This window comes from Mauremys reevesii, linkage group 1 (assembly GCF_016161935.1).
Source record: "Mauremys reevesii isolate NIE-2019 linkage group 1, ASM1616193v1, whole genome shotgun sequence".
NCBI classification, from domain to species: Eukaryota; Metazoa; Chordata; order Testudines; family Geoemydidae; genus Mauremys; species Mauremys reevesii.
Genome location: NC_052623.1, coordinates 319,458,113 through 319,482,167, shown reverse-complemented (window position 1 = coordinate 319,482,167; position 24,055 = coordinate 319,458,113). Strand labels below are relative to the sequence as shown.

The following is a 24,055-nucleotide window of genomic DNA, read 5'->3' as shown; positions in this document are numbered from 1 at the left end:
AATTTCCAATACTTTACCTCAAAAACTCTCTCAGGGAGTAGCATACTTTTTTTTTTAAATGCATTTTGTTATAAAAAAATGAAAAGATTGAAGAGATGAGGTAAAACCACATTTTGCTTGTGATATAAACTAGCCAACCTAAGATTTTTGGCTTCTTTGGCTGCCACTGCCAGTTCCACTGCATAGCTGAATTCATGGCTAGAGCCTTCTCAGTATAAAGGACAATGTCAAAAATAGAAGGTACCATTTTCTGGAATAATGACCAACTGCTTCACATGTATTTTGCTCTATTCCATGGGGGTCTCAGTCTCCTGACTTCCAAACCAGCTCTTGTACTGTTCCTCCTCCATATGAAATAATAGCCAGCTCTATATTGTATGTTGGCAGTTTTTACTCTAATGTATATCAAACATTTCCCCTTAAAATTAGAATTCATGTACTGTATTTTCTCCTTTATATTTATGATGAGGTAATGATCTTTCAGGTGCTCAGATGACAAACACTGATGTAAAATAAGCCTGATTCTTTACAGAATTTTTTTTTTAAATGTTGGAACTTCAATTTCAGAATTTCTGATTTTAGTCTGTAGTTTCTTGGATTGTTTTAATAATCATTATGTCAAAATAATGAAGAGCAATTGGGTTTCTACGTCTCTGGATTATGCTTTAAAGATGATAATGTAGATGCTTCTTACATTTATTTTATTTGAATCCCAAGATGTTTTGAGATCTTTATCGCAAAGATCCCAATTTTTGTTTATACTAGGCTTACAGTTGGTGTCTTGTTTCAATAATAGGTATCAAAAGATGTTGACATTTTAAAAATGATACACCAGTAAAATAAAATCCAAAGAAAAAATCACGCTGCTTTCAGAATGTCTAAGTGACAATACTCCACAACAGGCACTGAATTGAGGCTTGATCTTTTGAGGTGCTTAGTGCCCTCAACTGCTGTTGAATTCATTGGGAGCCATGGGTGCTCAGACTTTGCAAGAGGCAGTCTCACAGCATTTGACCCTTCCTCTAAACAAATACAAATATAAATATTAGCATTTCATCATGAGAACCATTATAATCACAGAAAGACGAGGATCACAGTTAGAATCTCTACAAAGATTTCCAACTTTGAACTCACCGTGATGTCTCATTTTTCATTCCTGCCCATACACTACTCTCAATACACTAGTGTACCTCATTTAAAATGAACTGCACTGAGCACAGTGATGCTGGAACTGGAAACATCTTGGAATCCTTTGAAAGCCTGCTATAATTTAAATTCTGTATGTACACCACTCATAACTGAGCCACATTCATTTTTTATATAATCTTTACCTTCGGTAAAATTCCTCCCCATGGTGATGGAAATAGCACAGCATCGTAAAAAATGTCTGATCAATATCTCAAAGCAATACCTCAGAGATCTCATCCAAGTGAAGAAAAAAGTCTCATACTAAAGAGTCCCAATAAAAGCCTTTTAATCTCTGAAAAGCCAGGAACAAAATCCTGACAAAAGCACTTTTGGTGGAGACACTAAAATTCAAAGCAGGTAGTTTTCAACATCTATTGCTAACTTTTCTTTGTGTGGAGCAGGGGGTGGGGCATTGAGTATTTATATTACCATTATATTTCTTTCCTAGAAGTCACTCACTTTCTCTGGACACCTTCCAATTCCTTTTGACTTACAGCAGTCACGATTATAGAACACTTCTAGCAGGTTTTTTTATGTTTTCTGATACACTGGTATGGATTTAGCTAAAAAAGAGCTGATTGGGTACTGCAAAGAGGCACTCACAAAGACTCTTAAAAACAGCATTCAGCTGTTCTTTGCAAATATTTGCATGACCACAATTTTGTTTATACCGAATTGTTCATACAAAGGAAAAGTATCCACGAGATGCATACAAATACGTATTTGTTTGTGTATTCAGACTAGCAGTATTCTACAAGCAATCATGAAAGGATTTCATGGACTGGGAATTGAGTAGGCAAGGAGGAAGTTTTTGGCGAATGAACAGGAAGAACAAACAACAAAACAAAGCAGCAGTGAGGAGGTGGATCAGGTAGTGCAGGAGGATGTGAGTAAGAGCAGCCCCTGGAATCAGTCGATGCTGAGCTTGGCCATATGACAGTGGATATAACTTTTGTAACTGAGGCCATGAAATAAGAAAACTGGTTGAGATTTTCAAAGGTGACTAGTGGATTTAGTTACACAGCTCCCATTGACATTAATGGAGGTTGGGTGGCTAAATCCCTGGCCTAGTCAGTTTTGGAAGTCTCACACTGTACATCACGGACTATTCCAATGTGCAGTCATCACCAAGAGCAGGTGCAGGGCATAATTGCAGGGCCCGTGAAGTGCTCTATGCCTGGAGGTCAGCAGGAGAAATCATCATTCTAGAACACCTACCTTCTGGTACCACCTGGACAGGTAGCATCTTAGGCCTATGCTGTACTGTGTTCAGATGGGCCCTCCCCAATGGTACAGAGATCTTCTTGTTACATGGAGTGGGGTGAGAAAGAGCAGCACCACCAACAGAGGATGAGGGGGGAACAATAGCAGTAGAGAGATCTTATGTAGGCGGACCTGCTTGTTGCTTTGGATGCCTATATCTCCCAGATGTCAGCATTAACTTAGCTTGGGTTGCCTGCTTTGACACAAGGAAGCAGGACCTCATGAGCAGAGAGAGGGCACTCATAGAAGGCAAATTGCTACGGGCAATGCACAAGTAGATGCTAAAAAGGGCTAGATGATGGAAGTGCATAGAGCTTGAAATGAGATCCTGGGTAGGAGTGAGGCTGCAGAGGTGGCCAGATTCTACCCTTTCATCCACACAGACTCAGGGATCCTTCTGTGATGGATCCAGAAAAGCAATTGGACCCAATTATTTTTGTTTAAATAGTTGTAGCAGCTGTGGAAAGGAAGGACAGTTCACTGCTTAGGGTGCTAGCCTGGGACTTGTAAGGTTAAATTGCCAGCTCTGCCACAGACTTCCCATGGGCAAGTCATTTAGGGTGGGATCCACAAAGGGACTTGGGCGTTGCAAGACTGAGCATCATGGCACTTAACTTTTATATGACTAAAAATTAAAGGAACAACTATGATCCACAAAGCCAAGTTTGACACCTAGACTCCCTATACCATGCACCTAAGAACGCAGTCCACTAAAAGCCAGCATGCTAGGCAGGGAGACCCCTAAACTAGGCAGTGTGAGATGCCAACAACAGCGGTGTGTGCTAAACCCTGCCCCCTTTGGGAGTTAGGAGGCCTATCTCTGTTTAGCAAGTCACGAACAGGAACCCAGCGCCTAAGACTCTTCTTGAAGGAATGAGTTTGGTGCCCGCCTTGCTCCACCCAAAATGGCCAGAGGAGATGGTCATACCCACCTTATAATCTTTAGCCCACTTGCCTAGATGTGGGAGACCCATATTCAAATTCCCCCCTTTCTGCCAGAAGGGGAAAAAGGATTTGAAGAGGGATCTACCACCTCTCTGGAGGGTGCTCTAACCATTGGACTACAGAGTCACTCTCACCCTTCCACTGGCTCAATGACTGTTTAAGTATTTATCAATGGAACAGTCATGGGTGGGATGGCAGGAAGAGAGTGCATGGCTCTGTAGCCCAGTGGTTAGGGCTCCCAGCAAGGAGGTGGGAGACCCTGGGTTCAGCCCCCCTGCTTCAATCTTGTTCATTATTTATCCACAGAGGAACAGCATCAACAGGAGAGACTGAGGGAGTCCCAGAGATGGATCTGAATTTCCATTGTTTAGGCATATTACATCAACTGTGTCAGTGTTTCTATCACTTCTAGCAATGCAGAAGCTGTGACAAGAAGGGGCACAATAACCAGGTCTGCCACATGACACCACAGTACAAAGAAAAATGTACTGAGAAAAAGTTACTAAAACATAATGTGACCCTCCGCAAATAGTTATTTGACTACAGAGGAAGTGGTTTCAGAAATGGTCCAATGTGGTGACACGCCTTTAGGGCTGAGCTTCCTGGAGAGAAAGTCTGCCTGGGGTACTGTGAGCCTCTTGTTATGCACAGGCAATTGGAACGACACAGAGTAAAGCAGAGCTCTTGCAAGCTCCTTACACACTGAGTGTTCACTGCACACTGTATGTTACTTGCAAGTTATTTTCCATTTTGGCAGAATTGTGTGCAGTATAGAATTAATGGGACTCAAATGCTCCTTAATGGATTAATGTAAATATATACTATGTGAAAGCAAGAATCAGGACCCAGGCTGTGGCGTCTATGATTTCTGATTGTGTAAGAGAGTCCTAACGTGAAACTGATGGTTCTGAAAACTATAGTCAGGGAAAGCAGTCCTCATACGTTATGAAGTAGCCATCAGAACATGCCAGAAACTGCCTCAAAAATCTCCATGGAAATGGACCACTAAGCTCTGTTAAACGCTACACATTAATTTTGCAGAAAATAAACAAGTGTGCTTAGCTGTTGGTGATAATTATTTCAGATGGCCAAAAGGGGTATACACAACCAATACTTCTGCTGCTAAATTCTTGTCTACACAAGAAAGCAAAATCAGCTGAAATTTGCACCTTTACTTACTTCACTGTAAGTCTGTGTGGCCATTCTTATTCCAAAATATAAACATCCACACCTACACTTGCACCAAAATAAATAGCAGACGGAGGAATGTAGGGAACTTACATGCAACAAATGCTTTCCTTCAGACATACTTTCAGATAATGGTCCTCAATTCATTTGAAGACTCTAGAGATGACTGAGGAATAATCAGCAAAGCAGCTGGCTAGCATTGCTTATCACTCAAATAAATTAGCAAAATGCTTTAGGCAGATGCTAAAGTGTATTGGAAAAGAAGTGAAGGCAGAAAGCAACAACTTTGTGTTGTAAATACTCTGTCATGTAGGCCTACACAACAGTTTACCACTCAGAAGACTGCAGAGTTGTTTTTAAATCATCACATAGAAATTTGATTTAACTGACTTAGACTAGATTCAGCAAAAGAATTGGATGAAAAACTGCACAGAGTAACTGAACCACAGAATATCCCTCACAGGATCCTATGCCTAGGCCAGAGAATTTGGGTAAGAAATTAGATGATAATGAGGAGGAGGTCTGCAATTTTAGGCTCTTTTAGGTTATAAATATACATAGGATGGAGGGCAAGAGATTAGATGTTAAATAAGCAGGAAGGATTCCTATTTTGCAGGCTAAGTCCCTGTTGAGTATCAAATGTCACAGCATGATGTTATTTTTACAGATCTAATATATATTGCTGCAGCTCTAATTAATATATATATATATATATATATATATGTACACATATTAATTAGAGCTGCAGCAATTTAATGGGCCATTGGTTATATGCCTCTCAATCAGCCAAAGTCCAAATGTAGGTCAAAGACCTAGAATCAAGAATGTAAAAATAATACAAGTAAATAAATAAATAAAAAATACTAGTGCAAGGATTTTAAGATGATAGGGTGCTTACATCTGGAGAATGAATATTTTATGTGACTGGTGTGTTAGGATGCACATTTTCTTTCCATCCTGTCCAAGATCAACAGTGAAGCAGGGAATGAGATGGGGTACTGGCAGGACAGTATACAGTCTAAATGCCCCTTGCCTTCAGCACATTTCCTGAGATCTGCAGGTTTAGGGAACTGAACACCTACCCTAGAATCATAGAATATCAGGGTTGGAAGGGACCTCAGGAGGTCATCTAGTCCAACCCCCTGCTCAAAGCAGGACCAATTCCCAACTAAATCATCCCAGCCAGGGCTTTGTCTAGCCTGACCTTAAAAACCTCTAAGGAAGGGGATTCCACCACCTCCCTAGGTAACCCATTCCAGTGCTTCACCACTCTGAGTGAAAAAGTTTTTCCTAATATCCAACCTTAATTAGAGGGCAAATCTTTGTGACATTTCAGTTTCCTGCTGGAAATAACATTGATATTGAAAGGAGTTAGGATTTATCACCCAGTGGAAGAAGCTAAGGGGTTCTAGACTCATTTGCATGAATTTCAAAGAATCTATGGGGCCAGGTAGCAGATTGAAATCAATTTCAATCTGCTACCTGGCCCCATAGACTCCTGGTAGCCTCTGGCTAGCATGGTCTCTGTAGGACCACAACCTTAGTTTCCCCCAGAGGAGAAAGGGGTGTCCACAGAAGAGTGGCACAAGTCAAGAGTCTGTATGAACTTAGGCTAACTTCTGCTTTCCCCCCCGCCTCCACCCTCTTTGTTTTATGCGGAAAAGATTCTGGAGGTACTGGAAGCTTCTTCACAAATACTCCAACTCCATAAAGCCTCAGCAGAGGGGTTATCTTTGGGATGGGAGGGGAAAGGGAGCATGCTGCATGGGTGGTAGTGGTCCATGGTTGCAAGCACTTCTTCATGCATGGACATGGCAGGGCCGCCCAGAGTGGGGGGCAAGAGGGGCAATTTGCCCCAGGCCCCGAGCCCCACAGGGGCCCCCACCAGAGTTTTTCGGGGCCCCTGGAGCGGGGTCCTTCACTCGCTCCGGGGGGCCTTGAAAACTCTTGTGGGGCCGGGTGCAGGAGCTTCTTCTGCTCCCGGTCTTCGCTGGTGGGCGGAAGGACCCCCGCTGGCGAATTACCGCCGAAGACGGAGCAGGACCCGCCGCCGAAGTTCAGCTCGGTCTTCGGCGGTAATTCGGCGGCGGGGGGGGGCCCACCGCGGGTCTTCGGGGCACTTCGGCGGCGGGTCTTGGAACGGAAGGACACCCCCGCCGCCGAAGACCCCGGGCCCCCGGAATCCTCTGGGCGGCCCTGGGACATGGAAGAAATCTCAGGGTCCTAAAGTGGATAATGGTGCTTAATCTGACAATGGGTTATGTGGGGCACGACAATGGCAACAAAAGCACACTTACAGTCCTACAACTAGAAGACGACCGCTGTACAGACAGCAAATGAAGTTCATGCTTATTAAAAATAGACAAATAGGAAGCAATTTTGTGACTATCTCCGTGCTCCCATCATGCCAGATGAATACAAGTATTTTGTGGATATTCATTTAAATTTGGTGACCACACTCTGATTCCCTACATTTTGGGAATGAAGAGATCGTTCCAAGAGCTGACCATCTCTAGAAATACATTACAGGTGACAAAAGGCATGTTGTCATTCTTTCTGGCTTATGTAAAGGAACTGGAGATTTCTGCACTATTCTCTTCTCTGACCTAAACAAATGCAGCCTTGCCCCACTTATGTGCATTCAGAACACTGCTGCAGAAATCTTTGCCCAGCTTGTCTCTTTGACCACATCAGCCCTCTTTTTGCATCCCTCCAAGCCTCCCCTTTTTCTATCGCATCAAACAAACTATTAGTCTTTACTGTCAAGGCCCTTCATGACCTGTCCCTACCCTAACTATTAACTCTTACATGTTGTCATGATGTTGACTTTCATCTCTGTGTGGCCAGTGATGGCAGCCTTCATCAGCCACTTGATACATTTTCAAACAAGCTCCTTTGTGCTTTCTCCTGTGCTGCTCCTCAAAGTTGGGATGTGCTTCCCATAAACATCTGCAAAGCCATTGTTCATATCCTTCCTTTAAACTCTCCTTTGTTATTCCTGGGCATCACAAGGTTTAGGCAGCTGGTGTGCTGACCCCACTGCCTATCATGGTGGACAAGAAAATATTGTCTTGTTTCCTTGTGCTCCCCCTGCCATTGAATGCACCTGGTGTCTTGCTTATACTTAAATTGTAAGCTATTTGGGGCAAGGACTATCTTCTTTCTATGTTTGTACAGAACCTAACACAGTGGGGGCTTAGTCCATGACTGGAGCTCCAAGATGCTGCTGCAATACAAATAAATAATTATAATTTTCTCTTGTCTGATTTTGAGTCAAGAGATGTGCTGAGCTTTAAAAAGTAACAGGCACATAGTTGAAGATGGTGCACCGCACACTTCAAATCCTACACCTGTCAGCTGCAAAATGATAAAGAATTACATATGGATTCATAAGAGATTTTCCTCACAGAGTTTGAGCTGCGTTGATTCTGCTGGAGGAACTCATGTGCGCTTTACACCATCTGTTCACCGGGTTCTTTCAAAATTCCTGACTACACACAGAAATAGAATTTCTTTCCCTCCTCCACTACCCCCCAGAGCTCGATATTGATTTTAAGAGAGCTTTGTAGCAGTCTGCCACTGCAACAATGGAAAGGTAGTTGAATGAAGTGACAGCATTACAGCTAGAAAGCAAACACCAAAAGCTTGTCAGTACTAGTATTTAGTGCAAAGCTTCAGTGTCAAGGATATGAGTGTAAGAATTCCTAGAGCTTCTGCAGCTGTCAGGCTTCAAATTTTAAAATGCAGATTTTGATTTTAAGACACAAGCACCCAGCTAAGAGACGTTATTCCACTGCATAATAAAATATATGCTTGCTATATTTAGAAGAGTTGATGATTGTGATTCATGGAGTGAACCGATTTATAAACCAGAGTCAAAATATACATTTTGATATTAAGACATAAGTACCCAACTAAAAGATTATGTTATTCCTATGCATAATAAAATATGGCTGCGATGTTTTGAATAGCTGATGGTATGGAGTAAAGTGATCTAATATTCTTTGAAAGATTGCATCATGGAGTGCATCTAAAAACAGGCTCAGACTGCATAAAAACTCAAATTATGTTTTGTTTTATGGGCCCACTCTGAAAGTTCTGTTTTGTTTATTATCTTCCTAAAGAGCACAAATCCCTTCTTCGTATCTAGGTCCTCAGTGTTCTGCAAGTACATTTTAGTATGTGTATTATTAAGTTAATAAGCTTTTACTTTGACCCCCCGTCTGAACAAACCAGGCTCTGTGCTCAATTTCCTCCTGTTTTATGCTCTCTCAAAACCCACAGCATTATGAATAAAATTATTACCTTCCTGATATGCTCCTCTTGCATTTATACCATGAAGTGTAGCAGCGTTGACCAATGAGGAAGCATTTCCAGTTCCATTTCTTCTAGGGTTATTTTCTTTCAGGAAAAATAATAGGAACAATATGGTTTATCCTAGCATCTATGCACTGTGCGCTTGCATGTATAATGCCCATGAATGCTAATGTGGGTTACATATTCTGCACAGTGATATCACTATTACAAAAGGAATCTGATGGGGGCACAGATGGCTTAGGGGGTTGACAGACCTTTAGTTACAGAGATACTGGGGAAAAGGTTTCAGAGTGGTAACCGTGTTAGTCTGTATTAGCAAAAACAACTAGGAGTCCTTGCGGCACCATAGAGACTAATACATTTATGTGGGCATAAGCTTCCGTGGGCTAAAACCCCACTTCATCAGATGCATGGAGAGTTCTCAAAGTCTTGGACAGATGTGACGGGGGGTTGTTTTGGGGTTTAAGTAAAACAACAAGCCCATTTTATTTGAAACTATTCAGCTAAGATAAAGGATTCAGTAAATTATTTGTATTAGTATTTTCATGTATGTTAAATAAGTCTGCTTTTTCACATGCATTTTAAATAATATTTCCAGAGAATCTGAAAAAATTTCCTGCCTTCCAGGGATAAACCCCATTCCACACAGCCTCTGTGAAGCAAGCCCACATTTTGAGGGTTCCCATACACATCAATTTTAATATCAACTGCCTCGTTTTTTTTTTTAAAAAATGAGGATTCCAAACTTTATTATGAGACACAATGTAAATGAATGGGGCAAAGAGAAAAGAAAAAATTAAAAGAAATGCTGCTTTTCAAAGAAATAAAAGACAACACAAAAGAAAAAGAAAATGAAAAAAAAAAGTAATAGGATTCAAAAGACAGATTGGACATCTGTAGGGATAACAAGAATATCCAGTTACAATAGAAAGGATTTAGAAAAATAACCAAGGGTTTCATAAGGATACAAAACCTCATATTTCAGGGCAAACACCAACATCTAACTAATAATGGGAACTAGGAAGAAGCTTTCCCTTGGGTATGGTATCCCATAACTTCCTACTTCAAGGGGTTTTGCATTGTCCTCTGAAGCATCTGATAGTAGCTACGTTTAGCGACAATACACCGGGCTAGATGGACCACTGCTCTGATCCCGTATGGCAATTTCTGTGTTACTAACTGGTATGGACATTGATTGAATGAATCAGAGAAGGAATAAGAGAGGAGGAAATAAAGAAGATGTAGTGTCTAGGAACTAGGAAGTATCTTTTGAAGTAGTTTGTGAGCCCTCTAGTGGCTCTCAGTCTTATAGGCTTCAGAAGCCTGCCAGAGCAGCAGTATGTATATGTAGCTAGGCTTTGCATGCTGTGTATGGTTTGTAATCATAGTTATTTGGACCCCACTGTGCACTTACGGTTCCTTCATATCATGCAAGTTGTGTAAAGACCAAAAGGCAGAACAATTGGCAATAAGAATGTGATCCTAATCCAGGAATCCAGTTAAACAGAGAGTGACACCAGAGGCTTAGTGAAACAGAAATGCAGCCTGCAGCCATCGGGACTGTGAGTACCTGGCTCATCTAGAAAAAAATGTTCAAAAAGTGTTAGGAATGTCTGGTTGTTTGGGGAAAATTGACTTGTTTGATAGCCCAGTATAGGAGTGGAACAGTGTATAATCGCTAAGAGTGTAACTGGTGAGGAAAAAGTATGAATTTTGTGGAGCATAAAGTGACCTAAATCCTATAACCTGCTTAGCCAAACAGGTTTCAGAGTAGCAGCCGTGTTAGTCTGTATCTGCAAAAAGAACAGGAGTACTTGTGGCACCTTAGAGACTAACAAATTTATTTGAGCATAAGCTTTAGTGGGCATAGAATGGTGCATATAGTAAGAAGATATATATACATACAGAGAACATGAAAAGGTGGAAGTTGCCCTACCAACTCTAAGAAGCTAATCTTAAAATGCACTATTATCAGCAGGAGAAAAAAATACTTTTGTAGTGATAATAAAGATGGCCCATTTCAGACAGTTGACAAGAAGGTGTGAGGATACTTAACATGGGTAAATAGATTCAATTTTTGTAATTACCCAGCCACTCCCAGTCTCTATTCAAGGCCAAGTTAATGGTATCTAGTTTGCAAATTAATTCCAGTTCAGCAGTTTCTTGTTGGAGTCTGTATTCAAAGCTTTTCGGTTGCAAAATTGCCACCTTTAAGTCTGTTACTGAGTGACCAGAGAGGATTAAGTGTCCTCCTACTGGTTTTTGAATGTTATGATTCCTGATGTCAGATTTGTGCCCATTTATTCTTTTGTGTAGAGACTGTCCTATGTCATCATGTGCCAGCAATGCCTCTCTGCCATGTATATTCACCAAAACGGACAGTCTCTACAATTTTTTTTCTCCTGCTGATAATAGCTCATCTTAATTAATTAGCCTCTTAGAGTTGGTATGGCAACTTCCACCTTTTCATGTTCTCTGTATGTATATATCTCTTCTTACTATATGTTCCATTCTATGCAGCTGATGAAGTGGGCTGTAGCCCACGAAAGCTTATGCTCAAATAAATTTGTTAGTCTCTAAGGTGCCACAAGTACTCCTGTTCTCTTAGCCTAACAGTTACTATTAAACCCACAGACAAAACATTTGCTGAAATTGTGGAAATTCTACAAAGTGGCTTGCCCTCAAAGCCACTGGTGATCATCTAATCCAGTGGTTTTTAACCTTTTTTCCATTTGTGGACCCCTAAAGAATTTCAAACGGAGGTGAGGACCCCTTTGGAAATCTTAGATAGTCTGCAGATGCCCAGGAGTCCATAGGTTGAAAACAACTGATCTATTCTGTTCTACATCAGTTCTTATGGATCCCTCATCACTGTAGCATTTGAGCACCTTCCAGCATCGCATTAAGCAAGTTGACTGACACCTGTTACATATGGGTCATTCTCTCTCTCATTCTCTCCCCAGAAGGAGAATTGTATGTGGAATGGAGTGTTTTCTTTTGGTAGAGTTTTGGCTTTTCACTTTTCACGGTTATTTTTTTAAATGTGCACACTGCTATGTGTTTATCTTAGAGGACACAAGGTCAAAGTGGGCCTTGCACTTGCAGGTGCAAGGTTTGTGATGGTCCTTATTTCCAGTGGGAGTTTATTCCACAGTCTTGGATCAGCCCCCTAGAATGCTCAGTCTCCTACACTGGCAAGATTTACCCTTAGAGTAGAAAGTTCCATTGTGCCTGAGAAGCTGAGCTGTCAACCACTATTCTCATTATGAAGCTTTAAGCGGTCTTTTAGGCCTGGTCCACACTAGGACTTTAATTCGAATTTAGCAGCGTTAATTCGAATTAACCGTGCACCCGTCCACACCACGAAGCTATTTAATTCGACATAGAGGGCTCTTTAGTTCGACTTCTGTACTCCTCCCCAACGAGGGGAGTAGCGCTAAATTCGACATGGCCATGTTGAATTAGGCTAGGTGTGGACGGAAATCGACCTTAGTAGCTCCGGGAGCTATCCCACAGTGCACCACTCTGTTGACACTCTGGACAGCAGTCCGAGCTTGGATGCTCTGACCAGCCACACAGGAAATGCCCCAGGAGGAAGAACCTCTCTCAGTACCAGCGCTCACACAGCGAATGGGAGGACAGGTGGCGTCAAGAGGACCAGCAGGCGACTCAAACGCTGCTTGGACTAATGAGGGAGCAAACGGACACGCTCCGGCACCTTGTGGATGTTCTGCAGGACCGCAGGCAGGAGGACAGAGCCCCCCTTCAGTGTATCTGCAACCGCCCTCCCCCGCCACAAAGTCTCATACCCCCCTCACCCAAAATAACCAGAAGGAGGGGCGCCAGGGGCCATGAAAACTGTAACTGCACCCCAGCAGAGTGCTCAAGTACCCAAAAGCTCTCATACCCTAAATTTTGAGAAGTCCTTCCCTTCCTGACTCACCCAAGCCCAAATCCCAGTTTCATCTCCTAACTGTCTAGTTAATTATTAAAAATACTTTGCTGTTAATTACTGTTTCCGTCATGTTTTTTTACAGAAGACTGTGTTTGAAGGGGGAGTGGGGAAGGGGGTTGGTAATTGCACAGGACGGTCACCTTTACCAGGGTACAGACACGGGGGCAGGATCAGCAGCAGGTCACACACACAGTGCAGTCAGTAGGCACCCTGGTCAGTATGGGAGGTGGTTTCCAGGTTCTGTGTGGGTCGGGGGGGACGTGACTTTGTAGCGGGGGAGGGCGGTTACAGATCTTATGCAGCGGTCCTTGTCCTGGACCGCAGAGTCACGCAGCAGAGGAATCTGTATCCGTCCTCCTCCGCCACAAGCGTCGGGCTGCCGCAGGCAGCGCGGCGCGCGGAGCGGTCTTCCCGGCTCGCCGCCCCCCCCCCCCTTCTTCCCGCGCTCGTTGAGCTGCCGCGGCATGCCTGCGCAGGTCCCACGACCTCGGACGGAGCGGACGAGCCGCTCACCGCGCCGCGGGAGCTGCGGGAGCGCGCCGAGGGAAGGGACCGCCCGACCCGCCGTCTCGCGCAGAGGTCCTCGTCCCCGGCTCCGGCTGCCGCAGGCATGGCGCCGAGCGGAGCACCGAGCCAAATGCCGCCCCCCCGGGAAACAGCCGCCCCAAGCGCCTGCTTGGCGCGCTGGTGGCTAGAGCCGCCCCTGGCCACAAGGTCACATAGCCCCCGCACACAGAATCCCAAAAAGGAGGGATGGCAGGCTCCGTTGAAACAACCAGTCTGGCACTGCGGACCGCTCTAGGAGCAGGAGCCTGTCATTCCTCGAGTTTAGAGGCGGTCTTTACATCACTGCACACCCTACGCAGCACAGTCTGCGTCCCAGTTTCAACCCTTTAACGCAAAGTCATTAATAAAGAAACGTTTGTTAAGTAACAGTGGAACATGTATTTTATTTTTACACATGTGTTGGAAGTGGGGGAAACGGGTGAACGGGGTATGTAACTGCAGAGGATAGTCAACAGTAACTGGGTAAAGAAACAGGGGCAGGTTCAGCTTCTCTGTAAAGAAACTGAACAGTCACAGGTCACCCTGCTCGCTGGTACTTGAAGAGTTCCTTGTCGCTGTCCAAGGCGCCTGTATAGGGCTTCATGAGCCAGGGCATTAGCAGGTAGGCTGGGTCCCCGAGGATCACTATAGGCATCTGCACATCCCCAACAGTTATTTTGTGATCCAGGAAGAAACTACCTTCCTGCAGGTGTCTAAACAGACCACAGTTCCTGAAAACACGCTCGTCATGAATCTTGCCTGGCCATCCGATGTTGATGTTGGTAAAACGTCCCCTATGGTCCACCAGTGCTTGCAGCACCATTGAAAAGTAGCCCGATTTCTCAGCAGCTGACTGTGGAAGAGGTGGACGATAAGGTGCGAGGAGGTGAAAATGGCCATAACTGCAGCGGGCTCCATGCTCGCAGTGCTGTGGCGTCCGCGCTGTCACTGACCAGAAAAGTGCACGAACAGATTGCCCGCAGGCGCTTTCGGGGAGGGAGGGCGTGATTGACGGTTCAATGATGACAGTTACCCAAAACCACCCTCGACACATTTTTTCCCCCAGCAGGCATTGGGGGCTCTACCCAGCATTCCAATGGGCAGCGGGGACTGCGGGAACTGTGGGATAGCTTCCCACAGTGCACCGCTTCCAAAGTCGACGCTGGCCCCGTTAGTGTGGACTCACAAAGTCGAATTAGTGTCCTTAGTGTGGATACACAAATTCGACTTCGTAAGGTCGATTCCACAAATTCGAATTAAGTTGAATCGAACTACTCTTGTAGTGTAGACATACCCTTAGACATGAGGGTCTCAGTCCATTGAGCTCCTTGAAGATAAGGTCCAAGACTTTGTACTTGACTTGATGTTCTATAGGAAACCAGCGTAGAGAGTGAAGGACAGGTTTGACATGCTCGTGATAGCCCATGAATGTTGCTGAAGAGATATGCTACAGCATTCTGTACTAATTGGAGTTTTCCAAAGGTGAATTGCTTCATGCGCAGATATATTTAATTGCTTGTAGCCTAATCTGTTAATTGGCCCATCTGGCTGCCATTAACCCCTTCAGGGTGAGTGTAGGGGTGAACACCCCATCACTGTAGCCCATAGAATAATAAAGGGGAAAACAGCCAGACTTATTCATTGGTTTTTTTAATGTGGTTCCAGTTAGAGCTTCTGTGAGAGAAGTTTTTGGGTGCATTTTCTGATCATTGCAAAATGATGAATTTCAGACCAAAGGATCAGTGGAAAGTCACTCACTTGCATCTAGTTTCATCCCATTTGAGGAAGCTTAGGTATCTCATTCAGAATGACTTTGCCTTGTTTTTTTTATATATTTTCATTTTCCCTTTTATTTCTCTAGCACATATTGCCTTGTGTTGTGATCCTCTCACATCTTCAAAGTGAAGCAGTGTCAGGGTCAGATAGAACTTGTATGTAAAGGAAGGGGTTCTCACGCCTTGAGTCCTGGAATCCATTCAACAACCTTACAAGTGATTGTGCATTATCCATACTAGTATAACACACCTTAAATTGGAAGGGCGATACGTGTAAAAATTCTAGAGCACTTACTAAATTTACACAAGGATCAATCCACCCACTACCATTTAATTGTGCACAGCAACATGATAAAGCAATTTGGGACAAGAGGGTAAGATTACATTATCTTATTGAAATTGCAAGTGGGGAGGGGCTTTGGAAAACAAGAAGTAGATTCTGAAACTGGAATTTCGCCAAAACACCAATCCTAATATGTAATAATAAAACTAACAACAATCCTAATCCTTTGCAAAAATATCATGAAGGATATCTAATAATTACAAGCACATCAAGACTAATTGTACGCCCAATCCAGACAATACTGTATCACACAGCACAATGCCCACTCCCATAAGGGCATTGGTTCAGGACTGATTAAGAGAAAGTGCCAGTGAATCATCATCAAAACACTTTTTGGAGGACACTGGATTTCCTTTGAGGTCTCCTATAAAAACAGTGGCCCAGTCTATCCGTACTTAAACGTGTGAGATCTGACAGGATCACAGTCCCAGGAGAACTTAATTCTCACCATTGCAAAGTCCATACTCTTTTCTTTCAAACGGAACTCTCTCTTGGCTTGTGCATGTTAGCTGCATTCCCAAAGGGTTAGAAGATCAATGATAAGCTAATTTGTGTGTTCAAATATCACCTGGTTCTTCTTAGACCATTCTGTCTCTATTTGAATACAAAGCGCAGCTAGAGGTTAATTATTGCTTCCCATCGGTGATTCATCTATAAGCTTCTCCTGGAAGAAGGTCATTTTAAAGAAAAATTGTGTTTATGTTTTTTTTAAATCATAGTAGCATGGTGCACATCAGTCTGTTGTTTCGTCTATGAAGGCACAGTGAGCAGCTGGCTTTCTGTAGTTTACCTATGACATTTCATCTTTTGAAAATGCATCAGTGAGATCTACTTCTGAGAGCATTTCCACATGGTGTGCCCCTGTGCACTGAAATCAACGTTTAAAAGGCACTACTTCATTACTTTCCCTTATTTCCTGTACTGACTGAAGGAGGAGGGCAAAGGGCAGAGAGCCTGGTCACATTCAGCAGTGGGTAGACCCCATCCTGCTGTATTGAGCTAGTTAGAGAACATTGCTGAAGCATGTTTATTATTTCTCATTTTATAACCTATTTCAGACTATAAAACCCACACCACAATAATGCTCAGAGCCTGACAAAATCCACAAAGCAATAAAAATAAGTTTTTCAGTTCAGGGAAGAGACTTTTGGGAAGGTAATTGAAGGCAGATTTTGGCCCCAATATCTCTAGTATTGGCTGTGATTAAACTCCAAATTTAAGGGCCAAATATTGTCCTCAGTCAGTCCATATGCCGATGTATTGCAAGATCAATGGAATTGGAGGGGTGTAAGTGAGTGCAGATTTTTTTCCCAAGCAGATCTAGTCAGGCAATTTATTTCCCCCTGAAAATTTTTGGAGAAAAACAACAACTTTTGGTTTTCACCAGCATTTTTGTGTTTCAGTTGGGGTGGGGTGGGGGGAATGAAAACTCACCAAAATTTTGGTTTTAGGTTTTTTCCATTTTTTGACATAAACTCCAAAAAATGTAGATGCAAAATGAATTTTCCGTTACAAAAATTTCCATTTTGTGTTAAAGCCATTTTTCATCAAAACAAACAAAGAATGGAAAAAAAAAATTCTCTAGCCGGCTTTATTCCCACAACTCTAGGCTTAGGCATGAAGCACTTAGGTGCACTGATGGCAGCAATTCCAGTTGCTGCATCATTCTGTAGGGATCTATGTCTTCTATCCCATTATTCCTACCCAGGCGCAGAGATGAAGAGACTGTTGCTAGCTAGCTCAATCCTAATACAGATCAAGAGCCTGCTGCAACTCTTTCTATGCCAGTGGCACCAACCTCACATAACTGAGCCTTTGCTGCTTCTTTTTGTATTATTAATGTACACAACCCTACTTTGGAGCTGAAGGGGAGACCTGAGCATAACCCTTGTCCAGTGAGATGACTGCATGACCCTATGGCCTTGGGTGTTGTTTCTGCAACAGCAAAGAGAGAATCAAGGCAGCATTAAAACCTGAGGAGGAGATTTTGAGGCTGTCCCTTCTCTGATCTCCTACACAAACACATAGCCAGATACAGTGGGCCAGATTCTGATCTCATTTACGCCAGTATAAACACAGAGTGATGCCTTTATCTTCACTTTAAGCATTAGGTCCCTGTGTCTAGAGGGCTTCTTGCTACAAATCTTTTACCAGAAAAGGAGGGAAAATGTACTTAAAAAGCTTGGCTACTGTTGGTTTTCATTTTTTCCCCCAGACTAAGCAACTGTTACCTTTTCAGTCTCGTGGAGGGAGAATGCATTTCCAAAACACAGGCATAAATAGAGACACATTGGGAAGATTATAAGTGAGTCAGAGTAGTTTATAAAATAATGCAAACCTATCCAAACTGGATTTGTGATCTTGGGTTCAATTTGACAACACCTGTCCTCGAGTCTGTTTGGCCACCAGCAGGACACAATCCTTATTTTAAAAAACTTATTTTCAGAAATAAACATCAACTCCCGGATTAATATTGCCTTCTTCCCTCTCTTGCCACACTGCATTGACGTTGCATGTTGCCTTGGCTGCACTTCTCACCACCCACGCACCAAGAGATTAAATTCATTGGCTAGGTTCTCCCCATTAATCTATATGAGCTATCACATAGATCTAACTACCCGTTCTGCATTATTTTTCACTGTAGCTTTGGCTTGCTAGCTCAACAGTAAATCTTTAGTCCATTTCTCTACACCTCCCCTACTTGCTTGCAGTGGCAGCAGCAACCTTCGGCCTCTCAGCCCAGAAACCACTTTCAAAATGACAAACGCTTCAAGCTCAAGTAGCCCTGCGGACACTGACATGGTATATTGAAGTAAGGTTTGGCTCAGTCTGGATACCTGTCAGATATGCACACTCTCAGCTTGTTCACCCGTAAGGAAAAAAAATAGATTGCATAGTTCCAGCAAAGGGCCTTCCTTATTGATCTGTGTACATCCCTAGTAGTGATTAAACATGAAACATCTTGAATTCCTACAGTGATGTCTGTTGACTCTTTTTACAATTATATTGTCCAAGAAAACAGATATACAGTATATTCTTGATCATAAGCCAGTTCGTTTATAAACTGCCCCCCCCCAAGATGGATAAGTAAAAATGGAAAATGTTTATGACCCATTCATAAGTTGACCCTATAATTCAGGAGTCAGCAAACTTTGGCTCCCGGGCCATCAGGCTAAGCTGCTGGTGGGCTGAGATGGTTTGTTTACTTCAAGCATCAGCAGGCACGGAGGTAAACCTAAGTAAACCAAGTGTCCCAGCATGCCAGCTGCTTACCCTGATGGGCCGGGACAGCAACTGGTGGGGAAATGTTTTGGGGGGAGAGAAGCTGTGGGTCAGGGGAGCAACCCCTGTGACCACTCCCGACATGACCCCACCCTTAGCCCGGGACCCCCACACTCTCCCCATCCCATCCCTTCCCACCTTGTCTGGGGAGAGCCGGGGAATATGTCTCTGGCCTGGCTGGAGCTGCTCCGGCAGGTTGGGCAGCGCAGCCGCAGCCTGCTCCAGCGGGCCAGACCGGGTGGCTCGGCTGCAGCATGTTCCAGCGGGCTGGGCCGGGCGGCACGGCCACAGCCTGCTCTGGGGGGCAGGGCCAAGCGGCACAGCTGCAGCCTGCCAGCCCCAGAGCTGCAGCTGCTTTGGAGGCTGGGGGGAGAGCAGCGTGGCCAGAAGTGGAGAGACTCTGGTCCCACCTCTTCCCTTTTGTCTCTGCTGGCTGTGCTGCCTCTCCTTGCGCCCTCTGTTGGGGGCAGGGGAGTGTCCCACCTCTCCCTCTCTATACACGTTCAAGCCAACCCCCTTTTCTGATGCTTTTTTTTTTTTACTAAAAAATTCAGCTTATGAACGAGTCTATACAGTACTTCACTGTGTTTCAAATAACAGGAATTCCAGATCAATAGAGATTTTGATAAATTCTGTACTAAATTATAAATGAGAAAAATTAGAGAGGTAAAGTGAGGATACAAGTACAGATAGCTGTTAGGGGCTGTAGGTGAGTAGCCACCTCACAGCGCCCCCGGTGACTTCAGGGCAGCTCTGCACACAGCCCCTCACTTCAGTTTCCCTTCTTGGATCCTCAAATAAACTCCACACAGGGTTTTTTCCCCATTTCAATCACAAGAGCCCTCCTGAGGGTCTGACTTATTAACTTAAAGTTCAAAACTAAATGCAAAAGTCTTCCCTCCAGCAAGGTACAGCCCAAACACCCCTGGTTTGGTCAGAGTCCTTCCTACCTGAGCAAACTACTTCCCCTGGTCTCAGGATCTCCTCTGAAGACTCACTGCATCCTCCTGAGCTACCCCCTACTGCAGCCACCTCCTGCTCTTCGTAGAAAATTGCCCGATTTCTCTTAGGTGAGGCATATTCTGCTGTCAGGGCAACCCAAAGACAAGCCACCCTGTCACTAATGTCATGGTCAGAAACATAAAGGAATTCCATTGTAATTCTGAAGGGTACAATTAAAGTTGATCTTAATGCAGTACTGAAAATAACTTTTTAATAAATATTCAAACCTGTTAAAGAAATGCTTATTTCCAGAACAAGCCAGAGATGGGCCAAGCCCAGAATCCTGTAGCCAAAGCTCTCCCCAATTCCTGCCATGCTGGATCTGGGTCTTTGAAGCTTGTCATAGGTCTTCTCCCCCACTTGGAGCTTTTGGGTTCCAAGATGGGGACCTGCATGGGCTCCTCTAAACTAATCTTAGTCTAGATCCAGTTCTGCTGCCACCAGTTAAGTTTAAAGTGGGTAACACAGTGCCTGTCCCCGAAACTTCCCCTGGGGAACCCAGATTCAAACCCCTTGAATCTCACCAGAGAGAGAGAAACAGCCAGTTCCCCTCCCCCCCTTCCCTCTCTCCAGCCTGCCCCGGAGAGATACACACCGAGTCAAATCCTTGACTCAACACAAAGAGGGACTCACCTCCCCCTCCCCTTCCCTTGAAAATGCAAACAAGAGAAGAATCAATCAAGTCCTAAAAAGAAAAGAGTTTATTAAAAGAACAAAAAGAAAGTACACTATCTCTGTAATACCAGGATGGAACAATACACAGGGTCTAACTTATAACCTGGAGAGATTTCCCCCTCCCTCTTTCTTTCTCAGTAAAAGCAAAGTAACAGCAACAGAAATAAAGATATTCCTTCAGCAAAACACACAATTGCAAAGGTAGAAATAAACTTATACTACTAGTACGCCTTTCTAATACTCACTAGACTGAATAGATGAAAAATACTGCAGAAACCTGGGAGGACTTGAAAAAGGTGTCTGGACTCCCTTAGCTCCAAAGAGAGACTCAACACAAACAAAAACACAGAAAAAAAAATTCCCTCCACAGAGATTTGAAATTATCTTGTCCCTGATTGGTCCTCTGGTCAGGTGTTCATCAGGTACTGCTTGTTAACCCTTTACAGGTAAAAGAGACCTTAACTCTTAACTAACTGTTTATGACAAAGCTACTCTAAATTGAAGTCTCTCTGTGCTAAAGCAAAACCCAGGCAGAAAACTTTTGCAAAATTAAAACCACTCTCAGATGTGCCTCTGTCTAAATCAAACCTCAATTTAATATCTCAGTTCAATTTTCCAGTTTAAAATAAATAGCCTGCATTGGTGACACACATCTCCACAGTTGCAGAAAGCACAAGTGAAAGGTCAGTCCCTGTAGTCATAGCTACCCATGAAAATGATAATTTCTGGTTATCAAGCATCCAAGCAGCATATCATACCATGTTGCAATGACCAAGAAAGTACAGCAGCATTGTAACTGGAGAAATGATTAACAGTTACAGTGGTGGTCCCCAAACTGGGGGGTATGCCTCCCTACAGGGAAATGGAGGAACGCGTTGGGGGGTGCACAGCAGGACCCAGTCCAGTCCCATGGAGAGCGGGAAAGGAGCACCACACTTCCAGCCCCGTTCAGCCCCCGAGACCAGCTTTGCCTCTAGCCTCACTCCTTTCCCAACCCCGTTCAGTCCCCAGCCCTGCTCTGCCTCCAGGCCTAGTGATAAATAAGTGATAAATAAGTAAACAGCAAAAGGAATAGGGGCTTTTTGCAATAAGATAACCATGGAGCTGACTACATGAATGTATTGGAAATTAATGTATTCAAATAAGGGTACTAGCTGTTGGAAGTTTAATTGTGGTTAGCTGGCATACACCCATAGGCCCGGGCACAGGCGCCAACTTTTCAAACTGCTGGGGGTGCCTGACCCCCAGCTCTACCCCAGGTCTTGTCCCCACTCCACCCCTTCCCCCAAAGCCCCACATCCACCCTGCCTCTTCCCACCCCCGCTCCACCCCCTCCCACCCAGTTCCACCCCCTCCCAGAGCGTGCCGCGTCCCTGCTCTTTCCCCCTCCGTCCCAGACTCCCTGCATGCCCAGAAACAGTTGTTTGCAGTGGGAGGTGCCAGGAGGTGCTGATCCGTGGGGTCTGCTGGTGGGCAGGAGGTGCAGGGAGAGCTGGTAGGGAGGCTGACAGTGGGTGCTCCGCATGGAGTCAGTGCCTATAGGCCCGGATTGAAACCTTATCAAATATGGTCCCAGACATGTGTTGTGAAAGATGGTGTAAATTGGGTTGTCATGTCCCAGTTATGAGATACTCCACTGGCCAGGGGTCAGCAACGTGTCCGTACACGGACACAAGTGTCGGTGGTAAACATTTTGAGGTCCATGGTAATTTTTCAATAAATGTTGAATGACTGAATTACATAACCCCTCCAATGTCCACCACTAAGTGCAGTAATTTTGTCAAGTGTCCGTCACGCAACATGGTGGTGCCAATCCCTGCCGCTGGCATTATTCATCTATCTTTGTTTTCTATAATGTTCAGGAGTTTCTGAGTATAACAACCCTGAGAGTTGTTCACTTAGTTACATCAATTTATTGTAGCTGTAAGTTGCCTAGGCATGGGCAGCCTACCTAGTGGGTGGAGCAGGAACTTGCCTGGCAGTTGTGGTGGCAGTTCGGAGTAATGCCAAGTGTAGATACAGGAGTCTGGTACCAGGCTTACTGGGCCCAGCTGAACTTGCTGGGTTGCCTAGCAACCAGGCTGGGAGCCAGCTGTGCTCCTGACAGTGTCATTGCGTTTATTTGCATGTTTATTTGGATTTAAAATTAAGGCTTTAAGTCGCTCTGTGTGTCTCATTGATCCCATCTTAAATAATAATTTTATGTAGCTGTCTGGGTAAAGAACCTGTATTGGTGACATGCAATTTTGCACCCTAATTAATCAAAGTCTACATTGTGATAACTTGACCCACTATGAGAATAAGAAGAAATGTGTCCAAAATGGCTCTGTCCCCAAATAGCCCATAGCCAGCCCAGCAAAATGTGAATCTGTGTAATATGTACAGCTGAGGTGGGGGTAGTGAGGAGGGAAGCAGGAACATATCCCCAATCCCACTCCTAAAAATAAGATCAGTTTGGCTCCGCCAGCTCTGTCACTTAACTGTATTTTCATACACTGCATATTTCACAAATACCTAGGACTTTCAGGCCTGGATATGTTCTGGCAGAAGACATTCTCTTTTCAAAAATATTTTAATCATCTTTGGGCAAATATATCCATAAGCACAGGGACTTTCAAGCAGCATAACATAACAGGATATGTGCTGCAGAAAAAACATCACACTGTGTGCCCATTCCTTCTCCCATGAAAGTTAATGGGAAAACCCCATTCAATGGGAGCAGGATTGGATGTAAACTGAAAGTATTCAGATGCAAAAGGCAATGTTTGTTTGTTTTCAACTACCTATAATCAGGTGAAGTGGAAAAGGGGTTAAGAAAAGAGGAGACTTCTGGTAAAACGTGTTAGGGCTCAGTACAAAGTGATCAGACCATATAATCTTCAGTGCTATATTAGTGCTTTCCCCCAAACATATTCTGTGGTTTCTACTAATTAAATACCCAGGTATAAAGTTATTTCTAGTTTATTAAAACCTGGAGTTTGATCTTACAACCTTAAGTCCAGCAAAACCCTGTTAAAGTCAATGAGAATTTTGCCCAAATCCGGACAGCAAGATATTACCCCAATGTGGTTATTAACGATTATGTTGTGCAATACATTTGCATGGTTTATGTCTTCTATTGCAATCTTGGTGCAAATACACATGGGCCACCACCCACAAGTCAAAACCTAGTGGACAACAACCAGAGCATATCACTGCAGTCTCTCTCAACCAAGTCAGATACCAACTCAACTTAGCAAAGAGTAAAATGAAACTTCACTCACTCCTCAGAGACAGAAAATTCCACAATGAAAAGTTCAATACTGAGGAGCTGACAATAGCCAGGGAAACTCTGAAATGTACAAAAGCATCTGGATGCAATGGTATATCTTCAGTACAAGAGCACAGAAGTGGCAACTTGACTTCAGTTCTTGCATGGAGACAATGCAGATACCCAGGTCGTGGAAACAGGCTAAAGTGCTTGCACTAATTAAAACTCATAAAGGTCCTAACTCTGCAAAGAGTTACCAACAAATATCCTTACTCTGCTCAACCTACAAGCTATATGAACAAATGAGAAAGGGTAGAATGTCTTAA

At 43.8% G+C, this 24,055-nt stretch overlaps 1 long non-coding RNA gene across 1 annotated transcript in view; it reads right to left on the bottom strand.

The window, feature by feature from the left end:
• Positions 1-22,523, bottom strand: part of LOC120395995 — a 41,692-nt gene extending 19,169 nt beyond the window's left edge. The window contains exon 1 of the long non-coding RNA XR_005592916.1: positions 22,431-22,523. This is a non-coding gene — a long non-coding RNA (uncharacterized LOC120395995). The remainder of the gene's footprint in view (positions 1-22,430) is intronic.
• Positions 22,524-24,055: the final 1,532 nt, after the last annotated feature.